The sequence below is a fragment of the Benincasa hispida genome, chromosome 11 (genome assembly GCF_027475165.1).
Source record: "Benincasa hispida cultivar pf3 chromosome 11, pf3_genome.v1.1, whole genome shotgun sequence".
NCBI lineage: Eukaryota > Viridiplantae > Streptophyta > Magnoliopsida > Cucurbitales > Cucurbitaceae > Benincasa > Benincasa hispida.
Window position 1 is genome coordinate 18,909,622 of NC_143488.1, and position 23,313 is coordinate 18,932,934.

General features: G+C 30.8%; 1 non-coding gene and 1 pseudogene across 1 annotated transcript; both read right to left on the reverse strand.

Annotated features, from left to right (window-relative positions):
• Nucleotides 1-1,515: 1,515 nt before the first annotated feature.
• LOC120092244 (U2 spliceosomal RNA) lies at nt 1,516-1,711 on the reverse strand. The gene has a single exon (XR_005485955.1). It is a non-coding gene; the product is annotated as a U2 spliceosomal RNA (small nuclear RNA).
• A 12,077-nt stretch (nt 1,712-13,788) lies between these two features.
• Nucleotides 13,789-13,891, reverse strand: LOC120092288 (U2 spliceosomal RNA; annotated as a pseudogene).
• Nucleotides 13,892-23,313: the final 9,422 nt, after the last annotated feature.

A 23,313-nucleotide genomic window follows, 5' to 3' on the forward strand; every position in this document is an offset into this window, starting at 1 on the left:
TACCATAATTTTTGTACATTTTTTAAATGCGTGACTAACAAATTATTGGAACAAATTCAAACCACCTCACTAAAAAAATATATGGTTGGATAGGATCCCAATTATAACTACCCAAGCTTATGAAGGGACATGAATGAACTGAGATCACATCCGAATAAGAATGAGAGGATCCTGAAGACATGAAATATAGTTTTGAAAGTTACTATACCTATACTAACAATGTGCATATTTCTTTTTTGTGGCTCAAAAATATAAACTTCAAAGTTAAGTGTGCTTAGTTTAGAAGAATCCTATGTTGAGTATGCATGTGAGTGGGGATAAAGCATACAGGACTCATGTTGATTTGTGGGGACAACTTTCAATCTTAGAAGTATTCAAGACTAACGTGATGTTACCAGGTCGCAGGGGATGCAGGGGAATATCAGAGCTATCAGTTGCCGAATCCGAGTTCCGAATCCTAGTTTGAATCCTGAGCTTAGGACATAGATCTCTCCTAATAAGATGTGGTTTGAGGACGAACCAAACGAAAGCTGGTAGTATGTAACGACCCAAGTTTAGGAGGGGAACATGAATGAATCCAGATCACATCCAAATGAGAAGGATCTTGAGAACATGAAAATATAGTTAGACTTAAAAGAAATTTAAAGTTACAAATCTTCTCAGAATTTTCATAGAATACACGTAAGTGAAGAGAGCAAATTCCAAGTCGCTTGGGGCGTTATACTAAAAAAAAACATGATTGGATAGTGTAAAGATTTTTCATACTTTTTCTTATTAAAAGAACTTTGAAGATTTTCTTTTTTTAGACGGAAAAGTTGATGAAATGAAAAACCGAATATTTAGGGGAAAAAATGGAAATTTCTGGTAAGTTCAAGTTTAAACTTTGATTTGCATCAAATTATTACTTTAAAGTAAAGATAATACTTCAGTCAGATATGCAGTAATACATGCAAAAGATAAAAAATAAAAATTAAATTAAAAAGATATATTAGATACGTAGTTCGAATCTGGAAAAAGTGTTTCATTAAATATTTTAAATTTAGGATTTTTCTTCTGAAATAATATTAAATGTATTACGTACATAAATTGTATAAACATATTATATAAATACATATGCCTCGTATACTAATCAGAGACTTAAATTGTATTTTTTTTAATTCGAATTAGAACTTTGTTAAAAAAAAATTGATTTGGTTCTGTTATTAAAATTGTAAAAGTAAATATAAAAAAATTAAATCAAAGTTAATCTGAAGGTTTAGTCCAATCCCGTGAGGCAAAAATCCTAAACTTGTGAAACTATTAGAATAAAATTCACACAACTAAAAGGGAAAAAGAGTTGATTATAGATACCTTAAAAATGTGAAAACCTTCACCACCTTTCATGGAAATTTATATTGAAATTGTAAATTAAATTGAATAAAATTAAATCTTGGAATGCTCGTGATACGACTATTAAAACAGACGAGAAATGGGCTCTAAATTGGAATGATCCAAGAAAAATTGGAACTGGGGTTGGAGGGGTGCGCCAGGCCCATGCAGTAGTGCAACGCAAGGGCGACGCTAGAAGGCCCAAGCAGCAAGCTACTTTGGTGGGCCTTCCCCCTAGAAAAATAAATTTAATATCATGTGGACCGATGGCCCACGTATCAGATATTAAACTGATAAGAACAGATACTACACTTGATCTTAGCCAAAAGGCCGAGAAAGGTATGGGTTCTTTTGAATCACTCCATTGCTTTTATAGTCATCACGTTCTTTATGCTTTTTCCACCCAAGCGATGTGGGACAACGAACAAAGAATTTCTCATGAACATTTTGAAAAATAGGCTTACGCTCCAACGTTAGCTACTTTAGTTTTAGTGTTTTTATTATTTATATATTCTTTCTCAAAAGCAAATACCAAAGAAGTTTGGTTAGTTTTATTTCTGGTTTTTTTAGTTACAAAAGTAAAAATTATATATGTTCAATAATTATCCTCATTTTTGTTGGACAAAATATACTTTTATTCATTAAGGTTCAATTCATGTTTATTTAGTTTCTGAAGTTTGAAAACAGATACTTTAATCTCTGAGATTTAGAAAATAGTTTTAGATGGTCTCTCAGGATATTTGGACGATTAGTTAACTAATGGTAAAATGATATGCTTGTTAATAGGATGAATTGGCTAATTAATTTGGAATATTTTATTAATTTAATAATATTTCTTTTAATGATGTGGACTCTCCCCTCTTTACCTCTTCGCCATCATCATCTTCAACTAACATGAGACCCATTTGAAACAAGGAACCCAACGACATTTTGAGTGGCAGCGACTTAAACGTGCCCTTATAAGCCACTCGTAACGCGCCGTCGCCTACATTGGAAAGCCAATTATCTCCTCCGCCCCACCTTCTCGCCACTGCCGCCCCGCTCGGCCAGTTTCAAACCCCTAACCCAGCCACCGCTAGAAAGCTCCTCTTCCTGGGTCTACAGGCCGTGTCTGTGTCTTTCTAACCTCCGACGGTGGAGTAGGAAATTCAATGGCTTTCGCAATGAGGTCTCAGGTGCACAACGAGGGGGTTTTGTTGAAAAGATTCAACAAGGGGAAAAATGGGTCAGGTTTTTATGTGAGGTTGGCTCCGGCAACGCCATGAAAGCCGCCACTTTCCAGCTCTGCAAATTGACACGCCTCAAACTTGGAACTCAACTGGTTGATTTCATTTTTCTTCCTACATTTTTGTGTATTCAAAATTTTTCAAAAACCCTTGTGGGAATCTTGTATATTTTTTCCTTTTATTTATTATTAATCATATCGAACTCTCCGAAACCCAAAGCAGATTTGTTCATTCCTCTGATGTAAAATGTCGATGATTAATTTAGGGATAGAAAAGACGCAAAAACATAATGAAAGTTTGCAAGAGAAAGTTGAAGAATATGATAGGAGAAGTAAAGAGGAAAGAGTCAACATCTTTAAAAAATATTATTAAATTAATAATGTTGCCAAATCAGCTAGTCAATTCATTTTTTTACCAGTCAAATCATTTTACCATTAGTCAACTAACAGTCCAAGTAACCTCAAGAATCAATTATACTATTTCTTAAACCTCAAAGATTAAAATGTTCTTTTTGAAACTTCATAGACTAGATTGACATTAACTTCAAACCTCATGAACCAAAAGTGCATTTGTCCTTTGTTTTTTAATAAAGAAACAAAAACTAACATTGAGTTGAATAGTTTGTACTTGAGGTTTATGTTATTTTAGTTATTTTAGTGTGAGTTTAGGTTTTTTCTACTATTATTTTATTATACAAGTAATAGTACCTTAAATATCATATTTTATTAACCACATAAATTAACTGAAGTTATTTCTTAACTTGTACATAGTTCAACTAATTAAAGATTATAAAAATTAATCAAGAGATAAAAAAAATTAAGACACTTAAACTTATACAATCATGACAATGGGCCCAAAACTTGCAAATTTATAGAATTTTGGCCCTTAAATTTTTTAAGTAATTACATCATTGTAAAAATGAGTTTTTTTCTGGTTAAAGTTTTTGTTTGTACCAGAGTTTATTTATTTTTTATCGGTAGGTTTTGGGTCTACTTTTTATTTGGTCCTAATATTTCAAAAAGTTATATAAGTTGGTCTCAAAAGTGTTTTATACACAAGTTTACTTGATTTACTATACTAAAGTGTTTTTATTGATGTCAAATTACTATAAAAGAAGACTATTAAACACTATGAAATGGACACTAAAGGAGATCGTTGGAATTGGATGTCGAAGGGAATCATAGAGCTAGTCGTCAAATTGGGGGTCAGAGGTGGTCTTCGCTGGAGTTGACCACTAGATTCGGTCGCATAAGTGGTTGCCATAGTTGATCAACGAAGGTAGTCATCAGAGCTAGTTTTCGAGGTGGTCGATGTCAAAATTGGGCGTCGAAGGTGGTCTTCGCTGGAGTTGGCCATTGGAGTTGGTTGTAGAGATGGTCGTCTGAGCTAGTCGCCGAATGATCATCGGAGTTGGGCACTAGATGTAGTGGTCGGAGGTAGTTGCAAAGATGGTCATTGCCAAAATTAGACGTCGAAAGTGAACTTAGCTGGAGTTGGTTGTCAGAGTGATTGTTGAAGTTGGCCACAAGAGATCGTCATTAGAGTTGGTCGCCAATAGGTGGAGTTATTAGAAATATTTGAGAGATTGTTATTCTAACTACTAAGTTGTAAATAGTTTTACTATAGCAAAATAGGGGTTAAAATGCAAATTGTATTCCCCATTATTTTAACACACGCGCCCAAATATTGAGTGAGTTATCCCATCCAACCCACTCCAAATTGAGCCTCGACCACCCTCTAAAGGATTGTTTGATTTGATGGTCATCTTTTGTTTTCTATTATTAAAAAAAATCAAAGGTATTTTGTAACTATTTTAAGAAAATCAAACAATTTTTTTTTATAAAAAAAATACCTTAGGATGCCTTTGTCGCGCAAAACTTAGTTGAGTTGAATTGATAATAATGTTCCACCATTCACCATTCTACTAGGATGCTTTAGCTTTTTGTTCCACCATTCAACTACACAAATGCTTTAGCTTTCTCAAATTTTTTGCACTCATTTGAGATGTGAACTCAAGAATTTCAAATATATTTTATAATTTCCTACATGTAACTATAGCGTTAGATATAAACAAAATACTATTTTTTATATAATTAACAACCTTATAACATATTTGTATGAAAATTTATTAAATAATCCCCAAATAAGAAAAACATCATGTGGTTGGATATGATTGCTGAAGGTGATCACCGAAGTTTGATGTTGCCTGCTAAAGGTAGCTCTCGTTAGAGTTGATCATCAGAGGTGATCTTCGATAAACCTTTTTTCGGAGGTGGTCTTCATCAGAGTTGCCATTGAAGGTGGTTTTCGTCGGAGTTGGTGATTGTAGTTGGTCGCCAAAGGTGGCCAATAGTGGATACAGAACCTCATGTCAAGAGGCAAAAATGTATATAAGGTTAGAAGTTTAGTCCATAGACTTTTTTATTTGTGTTTATATATATAGTTTCTAAACTTTAAATTTTTTTAATAGGTTCATGGATTCTCGATTTATGTGTTTAATAGGTTCCTAATATGTCAATTATGCATCCAATAGATCTTTTACATATTTGAATATGTTAAATTAAATGTTATATTGACATTAAATTTAACTTTATGGTTAGTAGATACAATTGGATATTTTTTTAAAATTAATGTATCTATTAACTACAAAATTTAAAATTTAAGGTTCAATTAGACACAAATTATTTTTCTTCTTCTTATAAAACATTTAATTTTTTTTATATATTTTATATATTTTTTAGATTTATTAGATATAAAATTGAAGTTTATAGATTTAGTGAACATTTTTAAGCACTAGAGTAAAAACTGAAAGTTAGGGATTTATTAGTAACAATTTTGAAATCTTAGGGACTAAACTTGTAATTTAATATTTATATAAATGTAATTTTAAATGCATCAATATATGATATCTAGATTATGTAATATTAATTACAAATTTATAATAAATCTTTATAGAATTATTCCCTAAATATATGGGCAAAAAATCACTCAATCAAATTTTGTTAAATAATTTTATAAAGATCCAAAAGTATTTGTATGTTCCATATGAATATGTGAGAAAATTTAAATATTATATATTTTTAAAAATAAATAAATAAATAAATAAAAGTTAAATATATGTAGTGAACACTAACAAATACATATAGGATTGTTTTCATATATAGAAAAATAAGCTAACTTATTTACAAATATAGCAAAATGTCATTGTTCATTGTCTATCAGTGATAGATAGTGACATTTTGGTATGTTTGAAAATATTTCCACAAGTTTTATCATTTAAAACACTTATCCACATATTATATATATTGAAAAATTAGAAATATGAAATATGTTCAGAATTAAAATTAAAAATGCATTTCTCAATACTCAAACCTTGCACGATGACTGTGCCCCTCCGCACCATTGAGGTAATGTCAAATTTTAGGTTTATAACGAAACGGAATAATATATATTTAAAATACAACTACAATATTTTTTATATTTAAGGAAAATCAATATTCATAAATACAAAACATCACCAACTGAGAGGAGGCAAAAAGTTATGTCTTGGGCCAACGAGTGGGTCTTGTCTTTTTCTTCTGCATGTCTGTGAAGTTTTGAAAGATCCTAACATCTCAAATCTCGATAGAGAGGCATGAATTTCTCAAACGAACCACACTCTTTTGTGCCCCCCAGACCCTTAAATAGATCCGCCCCTGGAGGTGGTCATCGTTGGAGTTGATCATCCGAGGTGGTCTTGGCTAGAATTTTTGTCAGAGGTTCTCTTTGTTGGAGTTGTTTTCGAAGGTGGTGGTCAGGATTGATTACTTGAAGGTGATTGCCAGAGTGAGGTAGTGGTAGTCTTGCATTATATGTGTGAGATGCATGTGTAAAAGAAAAACAAAATAATATCTTTTAGTTAAATTCTTTTAAAATAATTTTATGTGATCCAAGTTTAGAAAAATGTACCCAAAAAAATTATAGAATTCAACCCATGTGAAACAATGCACTATTTTGCATATACAATAATGATTTCAATGATAGATATGTGATAACATTAAAATAAAAAATAGTTGCATGTCGATAACACAACGCTAAAATATTAACATATTGTTGGAAATAACTTTGGGCTTAGACCCATAGAAAAAGTTAAGGGGACTAAAAGAGTTTTGTCCCATATGGATACATTTAGAATTGCCTAGAGGGTAAATACCAGGCATTGTAAATGAGAGTCCAAAATGTGTTGGTGGTGAAATGTACAACCCTTTCACTCGGATAACTGTGCTTGTGCGAAATGAACTAAATTTTTGCTTAATTATTTTTAAATAAAAACTAATTTCTTATCATTATTAATAAATCATTTTCTTAATATTTTCGACCGTTCATTTTTTAACGTTTATGAACGACCATTCATTCTTACTCGTGACCGCAACACGGAGGTCGCGTCGTAATTGCTGTGCGAGGTGAGGGAATCAAACCTCTAGCCTCGAGGTCGATAGTACAAACTCTATGTTTATATTTGATCGTATAAACTTTTCAAACTCATTAAAAATCAAAATGCAATAACATAAAATAAGTTGAAAAAGATTTTAAAAAATCAAAACAAATAAATAAAATGATCAAAATGATCTTAGAAAAAAATTGGTTTAGTTTTGATATTTGAAAAAAATAACAATATGATTTATTGATTTAAAACATAGGAGATATTTTAGGAGAAATAATAATGTATGATAAAAGAAACATCTAAAGGAAAAAATTAGTTACATTGTAATTTGAATGAGGGTTTTATAGTCATAAAAGGTCTTTTGAAACTTTTTAGGGATACTATCGATGAGACATTTATGTGACCTACGAATACGTGGTAATTAGTCTCAAACTACGTCCAACAAATACACTAAACTAAAAAGCCAAATACACTACAAATGAAAATTAATTAACCAAACCATCCAAATAGCTTTTGAACTTATCCATAACTAACAATACTTTTTCTTGTTCTAGACTCAAAATATCAATTTAGAAAGTGAGGGTTGGGCTGATAAAAACTTTATCTAAATAATTGTATTCATGGAGAAAGAAACCGATTTGGATTGGAATATGAAAATCTCAATTAAAAATTGTCAATTGAAATTACTAACCAATTATGATGTGATGTTAATGTCAATCGTAAAGATCTCATGAACATAAGAGAAGCAAACAATATTCGATGATGGTACATCCTTCCTTAATCGAACCTGTCAAGATGGGTTAAGACCCTCAAGGCAATTCGGTTAATACCAACACCGTCCATATGCGTGGCCTACTTTTTCACAATGGCTTGATAGGAATCACTTTGGAAAGAAGAGACTTTGCGACTTGAACTCTTGGTCGATGATCGATTAAATCGAGCCTTTCATTTATGCACCAATGAATTTGATCGATTAAGTCAAGCCTCCAAAGTAGACTTGTCGTCGATTGAGAACAAAAAATAAAATCAGTTAAAAAAGATAAAAAATGAAAAAGATGTGTTCGAAGCAACAGAAACTTCAATAAATTGGAAGTCATGATAGTGGTTATTTTCATCTCACTTATCATTGAACAAAACTATTAATAGTTGAACAACCGTAACAAGGAAGTGTTCACTACAAAGCTAAGGCTACGTAATGTATTCTAATATTTTATGTTTGAGACAAAATGATAATAAATATAATGTTTAAAATAATTCAAAACTCATGACACTTGATTAAGATTAATTGAAAGTATAGTAAAAATAACAAATCTCAGTTAGGGTAACTAATATAATATGATATTTTAAATTTCAAAACAAGATTTGAAAACTAGTTGATGTACAAGATTAAAAAATTCAAAACAACTATTAAATCTTATTCGAAAATTTAAAACAACTATTAAATCGCGAGATTTATGAAAAATTATCCACTTGAAATGATGATTTAGTTGACGTTAAAAGAAATTGGACTCACGTGACATTTATGCACTTTTTTATAGTTCAAAAGGATCTCACCTTTAGCTATTTTTCCAAATGATAATGTAATTACTACTATATACCTAATTATTCCAAAACAAAAAAAGTTTAACCCAATCCAACTCTTACATTTTGGATTGGTTAATCCGAGTAGTTCGAGTTGTCGAGTTATTTGAATACCCCTAATTGTAGATTTTTCTTTTTCTTTTTTTTTTTTGAAATATTATACAAATGTTGTGAACTTCATGAGGGAACACGGATACCAATAAAATATAATACAATATAATAATAAAATAAATAAATATATAAATAAATAAAATAAAATAAATTAGCAAAATATAAAGTAAGAAATTTCTCTAAATTCTCCACTTTCTCCATTTTTTATGGAATTTGCCCAATGAGTGTGTATCTACCAAAAATCCACCTAATGCCACTATTTATAGGCAATTTGACAAGTAAGAGGTGGACTACATAGACATTAATAATATATAATGTTAAGATGCGCGGACAACACTTTGAAAAATGGGGTCATGACACATGGTCAATGGACACTAAGTATGAGCATCTAATGGATATCTATTATCATAATATTTATAATACTCCCCCTTAGATGTCCATTATATATATGAAATATGCCTCGTTAAAACCTTACTAGGAAAAAATCCTAGTGAAAGGAAAAAATTACATATTTCATATAATTTATACTCCTAAAAAGTATATTTACTCCCCCTCATGGAAACATCAGTCGTCGCATACCAATGTTGTGCACTAGTTTTACAAAGATTGCAATAGATAATCCTTTGTAAATAAGTCTGCTGGGTTATCTTTCGAACAAACTTGTTGTACAATAATATCTTCATTTTCTTCAAGATCATGAGTATAGAAAGGCTTTGGCGAAATATATTTTGTTCTATCTTCTTTATTATATCCTTCTTTAATTTGGGATATGCATGTTATTTTGTCTTCGTATAATATTGTTAGATGATTTTTATTAGAAGACAAACTACATGTTTCACGAATGTACTGATTCATTGATTTTAGTCATACACATTATTGACTAGCCTCGTGAATTGCAAGAATTTAAACATGATTTGAGAAAGTAGCCATTACGGTTTGTTTCACTGACCCCCATAATACAGCAGTTCCTCCACATGTGAATAGATATCCTATTTGAGATCCAGCTTTGTGTCGATCAGATAAATATCTAGAATCCACATAACCAACTAGATCAAAATTTGATTTATTTGAATAAAAAAAAAACTCATATCAACCGTTCCTCGGATTCCAGTTCAATATCTTTTTATTGGAGAAGAACTATATCTAGCTAATAAATTTACTGAAAATGCAATATCTGGTCTTGTATTATTAACAAGATACATAAGTGCACTAAGATATGGTACTTCAGGACCAGGAAGCTCTTCATTATCGTCTCGAGGTCCAAATATATCTTTCTTTACATCTAGTGAACGAACTTCCAATGGAATGTTTAATGGATGTGTTTTATCCATATAGAACCTTTTCAAATTTTTTCTTGTATCAGTTGACTGATGAACAAATGTCCCATATGCTAAATGCTCAATTTGCAAGTCAAGGAAAAATTTTATTTTCTGAGATCTTTCATCTACAATTCTTTCTTAAGATATTCTATTGTTTTTGAAAGCTCTTCAGGAGTTCCAATTCTATTTAAATCATCAACATATACATATATAGTTATAATAAAAAATCATGGCTGTGATTTCTTTATAAAAACACATAGACATATTGGTTGTTTTAATATCTTTCTTTCAACAAATATCCACTCAGGCGATTGTACCACATTCGTCCTAATTGTTTCAATCCATATAACGATCTCTGTAACTTTATTGAATACAATTCCCAGGAATTTGATTTATATATTTTAGGTATCTTAAATCCTTTTGGCATTCTCATATAAATATCATTATCAAGAGATTCGTTGTGACCAGATGCATGTCCAGATTTTCATACACAATCAGAGCAATTAAATATCTTAATGTAATTGCATTCACCACGGAAGAATACATCTCCTAATAATCAATACCAGGTCTTTGCGAAAAACCTTGTATAACTAGGCTTGCTTTATATCATATGACCACATTATTTTCCTCACAAATACCCATTTGTATCCCACAAGCTTGACACCATCTAGTGTTCAGACTACTAGTCCAAAAACCTGACGTTTTAAAAGTGACTTTAATTCTGCCTCGATTGCTTCTTTGAAAGCCAATCTTTTCTATGTCGACATTCTTCAATAAATTTTGGTTCAAGATCCTCACTTTCAAATATAATATCAAGAGTAACATTATATGCAAAAATGTTGTCAATAATTACATTAGTTCGGTTCCATCTTTTTCCTATCATGACATAGTTTATTGAAATCTCATTATTATCTTTAGATATTTCACCTTCCGCACTAGTCATACCAAGGATTTCTTCATGGGTATTTATATCCTCAACCAAGTCTTTTTTACTATTAATTATTTTTTGTTTTCGAGGATTTTTATCTGAACCATTGGTCTACCACGCTTCTGGGCTGTTCCAGACTCATTAATGATAATTTACTGTGTTGGGATATCAATTTTCGATGGAATATTTGCAGCTGGTATATGTGGCTTAATTACTTTCTTTACATCTAAAAATGCATCAGGTAACTGATTTGCTATATTTTGCAAATGAATTATCTTCTGAACTTCAAGTTCGTATTGTTCTGTACACAGATCTAAATGAGACAATAATGATGCATTCCATGTAATTTATTTTTCTATCTTTTTAATTCCTCCTCCTAATGTTGGAAATTTTGTCTTATTAAAATGATAATCAGCAAATCGTGCAGTAAATACATCACTCGTCAGAGGTTCAAGATATTTAATAATTGATGGAGAATCATATCCAATATATATTCCTAACCTTCTTTGAGGACTCATCTTAATACGTTGTGGTGGAGCAATTGGAATATATACTACACAACCAAAAATTCTCAGATGGAAAATATTTGGCTCATGGTCATAAGCTAATTGTAATGGCTAGTACTTATGACAAACTACTGACCTAATGCATACAAGTGACGTTGCATGCAAATAACATGTCCCCATACAGATATAGGAAGCTTAGCTCTCATAAGTGATAGTCTAGCAATTAACTACAAACGTTTTATGAATGATTCTGCTAAACCATTTTGTGTATGAACATTGAACATAAACTACAAGATGTTCAACACTTATCCCAATTGATATACAATAATTATAAAAAAACTTGGGATGTAAATTCATCAGCATTATCAAGACGAATAGTCTTTAATTATATAATCAGAAATTTGTGTTCTTAACTTAATTATTTTAGTAAGTAATCTCGTAAATGCAAGATTTCAACTTGATAATAAGCACACGTGTGACCATTTTCTGGATGCGTCTATTAGTACCATAAAATATCTAAATGGTCCACTTGGTGGGTTAATAGGTTCACATATATCACCATGAATTCGTTCTAAAAATGCAAATGATTCAGTCCTCACTTTGATTGGTGATGGTTTAATGACTAATTTGCCTTGAGAGCAAGCATCACATGATAATTCATTAGATTGAAGAATCTTCTAGCTCTTCAATGGATGTTTATTTGAATTCACAATAATTATTTTCATCATTATAGATCCTAGATGACCTAATCGGACATGCCAAATTGTAAATATGTCTAAATTCATGAATTTCAGGTTCATTGTTGTGTATGTTTCAATTACTCGTATACGAGTATAATATAATCTAAAAGATAAAGTAGACAACTCTTTCAGTATACGTTTTCCATGTGAGACAGTAGATATGATATAAAGATACTCCATATTATTCTTTCTATGAGTCTCAATATGATAACCATTGCAACTTACATTTTTAAAACTAAGTAAATTTCTCTTTGATTAACTAGAGAACAATGTATTGTCAATTGTAAATTTTGTTCTTCTATGCAAAATAATATTTTCTTTTCAAAACTCTTCAATAGGTTTGTAAAACCTGATATGTACCGACTTTTGCTTCCATATTGTCAGTTTGGAAAAATATTATTTTACATGTAAGTATTGTATGTGTTGTCGCATCTGTCAGACATAGATTTTCTTTACTCATTTTTTAATTATCCAACATATTAAAATAATCTAGGTTTGTTCATTAAAAAAATAATTACAATAAGAAAAACATCATTTGGAATATGCAAATATTAAAATCTACTAACAAGAAAAAAAACATGGAGAATCATTTCAATAAAATTCATTTTAGGGAATCGTGTCAGTCGAGATTCATGATTTTTCATCAACGATTATTAAAATTTACAACATTCAATCTAGGGAATATTATTGCTTTAGTTGACTGAGATTCATATTCTTTTTAATCAATAACTCGTTATTTTATTCAACCACGAGAAGACATCAGATGAGTGAAAAATACTTTTAAAATATTTCCCTTCATATTGCTACAGCAAAGAGCATATCTAACATATTGATTTACAACGAGCTTTAGGAAAATTTTGTTTTCTGATAATCACATTTTTATGGCATCCCGGTGTGTTTGATGCCAAAATACACCTTTATAACAAAAATAATTATTTTCATTAATATCAAAGACTACAAATTTTAATTTTATAATATTTTTCATAGTAGCACTATTACTAAATATTATATTTATGTTATAAATTTTATCATATATGTAAAACATCTTATTAATTGTACTTACATAGAAGCTCGTTCCGATAACATGTAAATTTAAGGTGCACAACGAAAATATGGAGAAAATAAAATATAAATAAATATTAAAATAAGTAAAACATAAGAAAATTCTGGGACAATCGCCTCATACTGACCAAACTTTGTTTCTTCTTTTAATTATTTGAATAAGTACACTTTGAAAAGAAAAAAAAATGCTATGGTTTTCATTGGAATTATAAAGTAAAGAGAGAAAATCAGTTGGGACAAAAATGTTCGTATTTAACTTAGAAAAATAAGCATGAAAATCGTTTATAATATAATAAAAAAGAATAATTAATTATAAATCAATAATAATTCTTGTACTTATTTAGTAGTTAATAAAATTAAAACTTACACAATTAAAAAGAGAGAGAGAAAACCGGTGAACGCAAAACGGTAAACTTGAAACAAAAACCATAAAACGCAAATCTCAGAATCCGCTGAGTCCTTAAAGATTAGACAGAAAATGGCTGTACATATACATGAGGCAAAAGAATTTGAAACTGGGCTTGGAGGGGTGCGCCAGGCCCATGCAGTGGTGCAACGCAAGAGTGACGCTAGAAGGCCCGAGTAGCAAGCTACACTTGATCTTAGCCAAAAGGCCGAGAAAGGTATGAGCTCTTTTTAATCACTCCCATCACTTTTATACCTATCGCGTTCTACAACCTTTTGTCACTCAAGCGATGTGGGACAACGAGATGAAATCCTTCCCTGTCAATAAGAAATTTAAAAATTCAATTATTCTTCACTTTTCCATTTATTTGCATATTATTATTCTAATTTTGCTGATGAATTCACAATTGTAACATTCGATTTTCCAATCAAAATTTCTCATATACATTTTCTTTTTATTTTTAAGCTCCATCGTTAGCTACGTTTTTTTTTCTTTTGTACACCATCTTTAGCTACTTTAGTTTAGTATTTTTAATATTTATATTTTTTTCTCAAAAACAAAAATTATATAGGTTTGGTAACTTATTTTTATTTCTTGTTTCAAAAGTTAGAAAAAAAAATGATAATTGACTTTTACTTTTGTTTTTTTAACATAAAGGACAAAACCAATGAACTAGTTGGGACACTTACGGAGCGTTAGGAACAAAGACTATCATACGACTATAATAATCACCTATTATTATAGTAAATACTATTTCAAAACTTTTAATTAGCTACAGTCAACACTATTTTAAAACCTCCATTTGCTATAGTATTTACTATTTTGCTACAGTTTTTACTATTTTACATTTATCATTTTTTTATTTCTTGCTACAGTGTTTACTATTTCCTTCTTAAACTCAAATATTTTGACCTTCAAACACATACTATTTTAACCCAAATACAAACTATTATGACCCAATTATAATAATCTAGGACTATATAACTAACTTCTTACCCCAAACATCTCCTTAGTTGGTAATTATAGTCTGTAATTATAAGTTATATTAGTTTGTAAATTACAATAATTTGTGTATGGGGTGTAACCTGTTTTAATCTAATAGTTAATCATACTTAAATATATTTGAATATATTTTCCTCTAATAACCTATAATTTTAATATGAATCTTATTCATATTAATTTTTAATCTATAGTTTTAGTATAAATCTAATTTATATTATGTAATATTTAAATCTTATTCAAAGATTTTATTTTTCTCATATAGTAAAGTTTAACTTTGAATCTAATTCAAAATTAGTTATACATTATATTAATTGTAACATATATAATTATATTTTCCAAATAATTCTAACATTCTAAATTCATCCAAAACTTCAACAAATTTGTTTTTATCTTAGTGAGCGAGAGACCTAATGGACCTATAGATTAGAAGCTCCAATGATAAGAGATTAATTAATTAAATTCTTTAATTAAATTAACCAATATTCATTAATTGTGGGTCACTCTATTAAAAACCTGCAACTGCATTCTTCGCACTGTAGATACATTTATGTGTCCATAGATATTACCGATATTACCGTTACCAGTAAGTCAAACCTTCACAAGTCATTCATAATTATCTGTCTATGGTCCTACCATAAACAAAATCCCTCTCAGACCAATGAGAGGGAAGGGGCCCATTGTTCAAGACCTCAAGTCAGCACTAAAGGGAACAACTCATTTACTTTCCAAGATGGGAAAAAATAAATTCCACATCGTGTAGTTATGTTCCAACTCCTCACTCGGTCTTGTCCCAAAAATGGTAGGCATATTGAGTCGTGGACTTATACTACTCTCACCCATGCAAATCAAATGATAGTTCCCCATAGGCAAGAGTCCATTGTTGACTTTTTGACCCTTAATCTCAAATTAATATATTTTAATTAATTAATTAATGTTTTGATGATAACAAATCTACTTTTATTAATTAACCATTTGAGTGTTTTGAAGTATCCATTGCGTAGAGCTTAGAGCAATGGTTTCAACACAATTTGAATCACCTAAATCGGACCTCAAACAAATAAGATATGGTTGAAACAATCTTAAAGGAAAAATCTCAAGCGGCTAGTTTTGGACATATGGTGTATTTTTGCTTTTTGTTAATTTTTTTAAATGAATTTAAAAAGAAAAAGAATTTAATATTATATTTTGTTTATGTCTAACGGCTAGTTTAGTTTTAAATCTTCACCATTGATTTTTCTTTTCCAAGATCCAAGGGTTCAAATTAAATATGGTTTTCAATAATTTTTCCTCCCTATTTAAACTCATATTCTTCTCCAAATCATAACAACAAATTTTATTATTTTCGATCCTCCATAACTCATTACTCATTAAGTCACCATTGTTGTTCTCTCTCCAAGCTTCAATTTTCTTATTTTTATCTTTTTCTTAAGAGAGATATTTTACGTTATGAGGATTGATTCATTGAGTGCTAAATTTGTAAATCTACACTTCAAGAGATTTTTTCTCATATTGTTCTTCATTTCCAAATTCATTGTAGGGGGTTGCTCTTGATCCCTAAAAAAAATAATTATAACGGTTTTATCCCCAATCGTGGAAAGGATAGGATTTGTTCTTGCGCCCGGAAAAAGGACGTTGTAACGGTTTGACTCTAAATTGTGGAAAGAGTCAAATTCGTAATGACATACCCAAGAGGAGCTTAGGAAGTAGATATAGGTCGGTTGTATCAAACCACTATAAAATTACCGGTGTCAATTTTTCTATCTCTATACTACTTTAATTTTGCAATTAATGTGTTATTATTTTTTATTACATTAAATTAATTGTAATATTTGTTCTTCAAATTATTTGTTCATATTGATTTCTTTTGATTGGCAATTTTAAATTTTCTATATTCATTACCAATCTTTTTATTATAATTAAATAGGATGCTTTAAATTGTGATTCTTATTTTTTTTTTTAATTGAATGTGAAATTATTTTCATGAATTTATTGTTTAAATTACTTATTACCTAAAATTATATTCATTTTGCTTAATCGGGCTTATATTATTAAAAGTTTCATTAGTTTTAATAAACCCTATTCACCCCCTCCCCTCCTTCCCCCTCCCTCTAGGGTTGCCATACCGATCCTACATACATAACTCACTCATGATTGAGATTAAGTTACCTGAGGTCATCCTATGAAATATTAATATTTTAAACTAATGGTGTTCTAGTGAAAGATTAATTTCACAGTCTGGTATTATACAAACTTTTTGTATAGGATACCCATCTTTGCATGTTTATTACATGAACGACTTGAATCAAATCGTTTATAACACTTACAACACTTGTAACATTTACAATGTGGGTCATATCCAAGTGTTACCAAGATAAGGTACCCAACCTTATCCATATAATATAGACCTTTTAGGTTATTACTTGAATACAATCCAATTGTATGTCTACCACATAGTGTTCAAGTTACATTAAATAACCATGAATCTTAGCTTATTGGATTAAGTTAGGCAAGACTAATAAATGAACAAAATACTTCTTTATTTTATTAATAAATAATAATGTTTACAAAATTACAAACTACGAGTATTGTAGTGTAATAGTTATAACCCATTAGAGCATACACTATACCCAGTACATATCTTCCACTTGCTCTAGACCAAGGGATGCATATCTTTCAAACCTAGATTCTCCAAACGACCCTAAAAAAAACTTAGTCGTGAGGGCCTTTGCAAATGGATCAACAATATTGTGCTCCGAAGTGATCTTCGTGACAATCACTTCTCCTTGTTGCACAATCTCCTGTATTAAATGATATTTGCATTCTATATGTTTTTCTCTCTTCTCACTCATGGTCTCCTTAGAATTCACCATAGCATCACTATTGTCACAATAAAGGGTAATGGACATTGACATGATTGGAATGACTTCCAAATCAATAAAAACTTCCTTAGTCAGACTGCTTCTTTAACAGCCTCACAAGCAGCTATGTACTCAGTTCCATGGCGGAATTAGCAATACAACCTTGCTTGACACCCTACATACTATAGCTCATTCGTTAAAAGTGAACAATGATCCTGATGTGGATTTCCTAGAATTCTTATCAGTATGAAAATTAGAGTCAATGTATCTTGTGAAGATCAAATCCTAAGCACCATACACGAGCATATAGTCCCTTATTCTTCTAAGATACTTGAGGATTGTCAATAACCGTAATCCAATGATCAAATCCAGAATTTGATTGATATCTACTGACAATTCAAACTACATAGCAAATGTCTAGCCTAGTACACAACATAGCATACATTAGCCTACCCACTGCCCATGCATAAGCAATTTGTCTCATCTCTTCAACTTTTTAAGGTGTCTTAGTATATTGTACCTTAGACAAGATAATTCTATGCGTAAAAGGTAATAAAGCCCTCTTGGAATTCTGTATCGAATATCTAACAAGTATCTTGTCAATATACGACACTTGAAACAAGGCCAACATTTTGTTCTTACGATCCCTAATAATGTAGATTTCTAAGACGAGCATCTTGTAAAAAAAAAACAATTTTCTTATTTCTTTCTTCATTTCATATTGAGTTAAGGCTCTCCCACTAACTAACTCTCAGTAACTTTCCTACATGGGGATTTATTTATTTATTTATTATTATTAATATTAAATCAAAATATAATTTAAATTAATTAAATAATATTTAATAAATCTAATTTATTAAATTCAATTCATTAAATACCATATATTTAATCAATATTATATTTAAATATATTTTTCTCTTATAACCTATAATTTGAATATAAATCTAATTTATATTATTTAATATTTGAATCCTATTAAAATATTTTATTTTTCTCATATAATAAAGTTTAACTTTGATTTTAATTCAAAATTAACTTTAAAATATAATATATCCATATATATTATATTAATTATATCATATACAATTATATTTCCAAATAATTTAAACAATTCAAATTCATCCAAAACTTTAAGCCCCGTTTGATAACCATTTTATTTTTTGTTTTTCTTTTTTAAAATTAAGCTACAGACACTACTTCTACCTCCAAATTTCTTCATTTGTTATCTAGTTTTCACCAAAAAAGAATACCAAATTTTGACTTAAAAATAGCTTTCAAAAAATTATTTTTGTTTTTGGAATTGGCTAAGAATTCAACTATTGTACAAAGATGCAAATCATTGTAATAAATATTGATGAGATAGATTTAATTTTCAAAAATAAAAAACTAAAAATCAAATAGTTACTAAACGAGACTTTTAACAACTCTATTTTTATATGCCTACCATACTATTTGTAAATCCCTTTATATGTAACTTTAAGACAAATGATTGGATTGCTAAAAGAATAGAAAGAAAAAAAAAACAAACAAACAAATGATTGGAATAAATTCAAACAATCCCACTTAGGTTTTGTTTGAGATTGTTGTACCTTTTAAAATAATTGCTTTCAATTGTACGGTTAGAAAATTAGCTATGAAAAGAAGTAAAATAATGTTTGATAAATTTCAGCTTGAACTTGAGAAAGTAGGTTAGAGTGTTTGGTAAATAAAATACTAAAACATCTTATTTTAGATATAATAATTGAAATACTTATAATCAACTTTTTTATTATTTTTTATTTTTTGTAATTTAAAATTCTAAATAATTGTTTTTTTTAAAAAAAATATAATGACAAAAATAGGGTTGGAAGGAAACAATTTCTAAGAATAGGTGTTTTTGGGAAACTATTGACAAAATGGGGTAGTGAAATCGTGTAACGGGTACACGATTTCCATGTGGCAAACTCATATACCCGGTACACGAGTACCGTTTAATCCAGTCAGCACCACATCGGCTGACTGGTTGACCGGTCAAACGCAAACTCGTGGACCCGGTCCACAATTTGTTTATTTTTTTTTTCTTTTTTTAAAAAAGTTTGTTGACTATTTTTTTTAATTGTAGATGTTGAACAATATTAAAACTTTAGGAATTGGTCCACAAATTCCTTCATTATTAAACTTAATTATATATTTAATTTACAATGAAAATATCTTGCACTCATATTAAAAAAATATATATCATGATATTAAAGAATATTTAAAATTAGTTCTTTAATTTACAATTTGAAAATGAAAGTTTACATGAAATTTAAAAACGACCACCCTGGCCCTTACCCCTCGTGTCCCTCTAAATTAGGTTCACCCTGTTGTTGCTGTCATCTATAACGAATACGTCTTCGATCAGTGTTAGCAACATTAAGTCCTCTTGTTTGTTGAATAATACCTTCTACGTTGACCAATGTTTGTTGACACATTGAACCCAATTCTGGTAAGTTGTTCTGCACTGAATATTGTTGAACATCGCCGATAAAATTATTCTGTAAAATAAAAAATAATAAATATTAAACAATATTCATATCATATATATGGAAAATGTTTGATTTTAAATCTCTTACCATGCAGTAGTAGTAAGCGTCATCAGGTGTGATAAATCGCCTCGTGATCGAATTATACCAGGGAAAGTAGTCGTCTGATACAACTTTATGTGGCAATTCTTCTTAAGCAAATCACCACAAAGCCTTGGGGTAACACTGTGTTCGACCGTTGATTTCTTGTGATCGCTCAAGAAGAATTGCTGCATAGAGCCAGTGCAACTTGGTGGGCGCAACTGGGTGAAAAGCATAATAAATCACGATGGGACAGAAAGCTGATGACGGTCGATTTCGAATTAAGTTGACAAGCCGCTAACAAACTATTGTAGCAAATACACTCAATTTTTCGGTGACAAATATTCGACGCATTAGACAGAGAATTAATGCCATCCCATCAGTGCAATCATAAGAGAGAAGCAGCCTTTCACCCCGAAGATCTATAAATACCGAAGGCAACCTTTAGTGAAGGAGTTCAGACAGTTAGATAATTTTTCCTTAGATAGAAGTAGATTTTCTTTTACTTCAAAGGGCGAAGCAAGAGAAGGGAAGAGATGCTGGAAGATCGCTCTGGTCAGCTCGAGAGAGAATCCAGAGGCATAGAAAAGCAGAGAGAGGGCCGTTCTCGCGAGAGCGAGGATATCTTTTAAACAGAGTAGAGAAGAACAGTGTAAAAAGCCTTGGGAAGCAAGAGATTGCTACCATGCTCTTTATTCTCATTTCGCATTATTATTTTATATTTCAACTCTATATCTATAAAATGAAACTTGCTTATCTACATCTATTCACTCTCTTAAAAGCACGCATGAGTAGCTAAATCCATTGAATGGGTTGAGAAGAACTAAGCTAACATGACCTAGGATCTTCATCGCATGCGATTGTCTTGACTTATGTTGCACCCAACACCCCTTTAGAGCTACTCGAGAGAGAGTCTAAGGAAAGAACCTAAGACTTGAGAGAGCTAGGTTAGAATCTAGACTCGAGAGAGCAAGATTAGATCTGCATAAGCAAGAGATAGAGACTTAGAGATAAGCTCTGTTTGCCAACATGCATTGCATGCACCCTAGAGATAGGTTATGATATTATGTGGTCGCCTTGTTTGTGTGTGTGCCATTTGTCATCGCATATATAAGAATAGAAGCTTATGTTAGGTTCTATAGACTTATCGCATATATCGCATGCGTTCTAGAACTAGAGGCCGTAGCATTTGCGTTGAGAGATGATTTGCTATTGTATGTGTGTTGCATAATCGCATAACATGAACGCATCTTAGGAAGTGTTAGCTGAACCCCTTCTCAACCCGTTCCCTGCATATTCATCGCATCTTCCGTATTATCAACTCTTGTCCTAACACCGTCATACTTTTTATTACCGCAAATAAAAACCCAAAAATAACTCTTGATTTATTGGTTACCACAAAGTCTTCTTGAAAATTATCACCGCATACCGTTTTCCCAAGTCCCTGAGTTCGACCCTGGACTTATCAGGAAACTCAGCGGGATTTATACTTGGATTCTGCGAAAAAAACTTATTGCTCAACGCATTCCCATCACTGCTGTGTGACTGTGTCCATTTTTCCAAGTCAATGTCTGAAAAAAATTCAAGACATTCAGGGTGCAATTGTTTCAATTCTTTCATGCACCGAATGAACTTATGCCTTTGGTGTTGATTTTCAGCCTTAAACACCAAATTTTCTAGTTGCTTTGATTTGTATTTCGTATTGAAATTACTGGCAACATGGTGAAGACAATATCGATGGTACGTTCTGGGTTCACTCCAACCAATTTCTTCATTATTAATTGCAGCAAGAATGCCCTTATGTCTATCAGAAATCAAGCAAATACCCTCTCTTTGGGTAACATATTCACGCAATGTCCACAAAAACCATGACCAACTGAATGAATTCTCACCTTCGACGATAGCAAAAGAAAGGGGATCGAAAGACTTTCCATAGAGATGAGTTCCATCAATCTGGATTAATGGCCTACAATGGTTGAACCCTTCTCTTGCAGGATCGAAAGACCAAAAAACTCATCCAAAAATAGTCGTACCTGACACATTAGAGGGAAGGAAAAACCAATCTGTTCGTGTTCCTAGATTGTAATGAACAAGAGCACTCAACCAATATGGAAGCTCCGAATATGATTTCTCCCAATCACCAAACACAACAATCAACACTTTTCTCTTGGCTTGCCACACCCGTCTATAATTGACATTATAGCCATATTGTTTTTTAATGGCTTCTTGGAGTAGGGCCACAGGTACTCCAGGATCAGCTTTAACCAAATTTTGAATTTCAATACTCATGAAATTTGAATCAAGTTGTGAATGATCCTGTGTCAATTCTGAAAACAAACATGAGTGTTCTCCTTGAAGTTTGGTGATTTCGAACATCCCATGAGTTTTACGCCGACATGCCCGTAACCTCCAAGCACAACCACATCACTCCATGATTTACATTTAACATACCAAAGATCCTGATTTGATTCCACTATAACAATTTCGTAGTGTTCTGTCACACAATATTTTTTACAGCAAGCTGTAAATCTTCTTTGGTATTAAACGACATTCCTTTTTGTATTAAACTACAATTATCTACACCTATATTCCTTTCTTCCAAAGTAGACCCTAGTTCACACGATGAATTTGTCATTTCCCAATCTATTTGGGTGAACATTTCAGACCGTACCAACTCAAGATCATGTTCCCCACTATTGTCGTTTCCAAATAATTCATCAATTTCAACGTCAATGGCACTATCTCCATCATTTTCAGGTTCAAGAATAACTAAATCTTCAGGACGCATCGACATATTTATTCTGATTTTTTCAACTATTATAGTTGACAAAAAGTATGTTAATATGTCAACCCAAAAAAATCCAATTTCTAAGTTTAACATATAAGATCTAAATATTATACATTTAAATCAGCCCAAATCTAAGATTCATAAACTATATATTTAAATCAGCCCAAACAAATAAAAAATATAAGATCTAAGATTTAAGATTTATAAACATATACATATAAGTTCAGCCCAACAAATACATATATTTCTAAGTTTAACATACATATATTTCTAAGTTTAAATCAGCCTAAACAAATAAAAAAAAATATAAGACCTAAGATTTAAGATTTATAAACATATAAATATAAGATCAACCCAACAAATAATTATAAGATCAGCCCAACAGATACATATATTTCTAAATTTAACAT